Here is a 2743-nt window from a genome sequence, read left to right as displayed (position 1 = left end):
CGAAGCAGTTTCTCTTGGGTACATTTAATTTGTTTGGCGAGCGTCGAAATCTGCAGTTTGTCACGACGATTCTTGAAAAGGACCAAGTAGTGACTGTTTAAGCTGATGTCTCGGCTGCCTTTGCCTAATGGGATAAATTTTGCACAGTGTAAATGACGTTTAGGGATCCTCTAGTAAATAGGTTCTCGATCTGATTGTTACTTTCGGCTTCAATCATTTCATCGTCAATGATAATCAAGTTGTGGAAGTTGATATCCAAACAGAAATAATTTTGCAGGGTAGACGGGATTCCCTTGACACATTCGACGGTCGGTATCTTCAATAATTAGAGACCTTAAGCATAGACGACGAGAACGGCGGACGAGTACGAACCGGAAGTAACTTTGAACCATAAGATGATACTGCGCATGTCATGTCTTGTCTTCGCTGACGTCATTCGTCGTCCACCGAACGTCGAGAACGTGAGAAAAGCTGTGTTGCCGTCCTCTGCTGTACGTAAGTATTTGTCAGTCTATTTCTTAGCCTTTTAGAGGTTTAATTGAGCAAAAGCTTAGCAATCAAGGGTTTGAATTTAGTATGCGAAAGTTTCTTTTGTTTTTTAGCTCAAACTTCAAGTAATTAGCCTCTGTAAACTTCTTTTGCAGGAACTGCACATGGCGTGTCAAACTCCCGCGTCAGGGTAAGATCTAAAGTCTTAGTAAATTGGATCGTTCATGATGGGCTTAATTTCCTTGTGAAAAATAACAGTCGCTTAGGGACGGTTAAGTTTGTGGTTCAGTCTATCCTTTCTGCAGCGTTCCTCGAGAATAAAAGCAGAGCATTTGCAGCTTTATAAATATTGACTGAGTTATCAAGTTTAACTTTATTCATTGCTCGATCTGTCTGAATATATAAGCTTTGTCTAGTAATGATACAGATAAAGTTGTTTCTAATATATAGGGATAAATCCCAGAAACAAAAAGCCACGTCGTTATAGCAAGCTCGAATTCCAAGAGATTGAAATGACAGTCCTGTAGATCGCAGACTTGAAACGTTCCTAATTTTAAATTTGGGGATTGCTTGTATCAACGAATATAAGCTAAACTGCATGCATTGCAGGGCAGAGTAAGCCTGATTAGCACTAATTTAGATTTAACTGTCATGGTGTATGCAATTAACATATGATATGCAATTAAAGCAGGATTAGTCTTAATCCCTGCTCAGAAGTGTAAAAGGAATTTTAAGACATTCACATTTTCCTTCTCCAGAAACAACTCTATGAAATGGACAAAAGACCATGACTTAACCCTCTGTGGGGAAGTTCTTCTCCAGGAGCCTTTCAAGCATCCCAATAACAGCAAAGAAAGGGGTGAAGTATGGGGGCAGATTGCCCTTAATCTTAACAGTCTTGCAAGTCCCATATTCAAAGTGTCTAAGAGATCAGTGAGAGACCGACTAACCCTTTTGCAGACGAAGTACAAGGAGAAAATAAGAGAAGAAGAAAGAGCATCAGGCATAGACTGTGAGGAGACCCAGCTAGATGCAGCACTTGAAGAGATTCTTGACAAAGAAAAGGCAGCTGATATGGAAAGGAATGAGCAAGCTGGCACTCTCACCGAAAAACACCAGAGTGAGAAGGCAAGTGCCGAAGAGGTTAGGCGCCAAGCTATGGAACGTCTAGGCAATACCCAAAAAAGAAATGCAGATTCAGAAGAAGGAAAACCCAGTAAAAGAGGGAAGAGAAGAAGTTCGGATGCTGTTGAATACCTCAAGGAGAAGTTTGAGTTAGAAAGTAAACTGAGGAAGGATGAAATGGAGTTTTAAAAAAAATGAACAGCAGATGTTGATGGATCAGCAGAGTCAAATGCACAAGCAGCAATTAGAAATGATGAAGATGGTACAACAACAGAATCAGTCATCAATGGCTTTATTGGAAAAAGCTACATTCACAAAGTGACTATCACAAATCTCCTCAAGATTTTGGAAATTTATTCTAAAACATGTTACATTTTTAAAAGGGGAGTATTAATCTTAGCACCTCTTCTTTTGGAAACCTAAACTATGTTGAGCATTAATTTACTTAAACTTTGTTGAACTATGTTGAAATTTTAGTTAACAAATATTTTCCGCTGTTTTTCAACATGATTTTGTGATGCAGGAAACTTGTTTCTTTATTTCAATACAAAAATCATACTTCACTTGCTTAGTGAGATAATGACTTGAAGAGAAGATCGGTTTTTTGCCTTATGTCCATGCTGTTGTGAAGTATATATGAAATAATTCATATTTGAACTGCGGTAGTAGATGAAAGTGAAGTATGATCATCGCAGTAAATTTTCCAATTTAAGCAACTGGAAAGAAGCCTGAAAAAAATCAGGGCTTCAACGGGATTCAAACCCGTGACCTCCGCGATACCGGTGCGATGCTCCACCAACTGAGCTATGAAGCCACACATTGGGAGCGAGGTCAATTAATTGAGTTCAGATCTTCCCGTGAGTGAAATGATGTGAAGTATATATGAAATAATTCATATTTGAACTGCGGTAGTAGATGAAAGTGAAGTATGATCATCGCAGTAAATTTTCCAATTTTTTCAGGCTTCTTCTTTCCAGTTGCTTAAATTGGAAAATTTACTGCGATGATCATACTTCACTTTCATCTACTACCGCAGTTCAAATATGAATTATTTCATATATACTTCACATCATTTCACTCACGGGAAGATATGAACTCAATTAATTGACCTCGCTCCCAATGTGTGGCT

The 2743-nt window shown here is 38.6% G+C and overlaps 1 pseudogene across 1 annotated transcript; it reads left to right on the top strand.

Moving 5' to 3' along the window:
- Window positions 1-650: 650 nt before the first annotated feature.
- Window positions 651-1936, top strand: LOC149116800 (uncharacterized; annotated as a pseudogene). The gene is made up of 2 exons (XR_016204331.1): window positions 651-679; window positions 1248-1936. The product of XR_016204331.1 is annotated as an uncharacterized LOC149116800 (transcript).
- The last annotated feature ends 807 nt before the right edge of the window (window positions 1937-2743 follow it).

Source organism: Orbicella faveolata, unplaced genomic scaffold (genome assembly GCF_042242905.1).
Source record: "Orbicella faveolata isolate gen_17 unplaced genomic scaffold, um_ofav_v1 contig_12, whole genome shotgun sequence".
Lineage (NCBI taxonomy): Eukaryota > Metazoa > Cnidaria > Anthozoa > Scleractinia > Merulinidae > Orbicella > Orbicella faveolata.
This window is presented reverse-complemented; position numbering and strand designations above follow the sequence as displayed.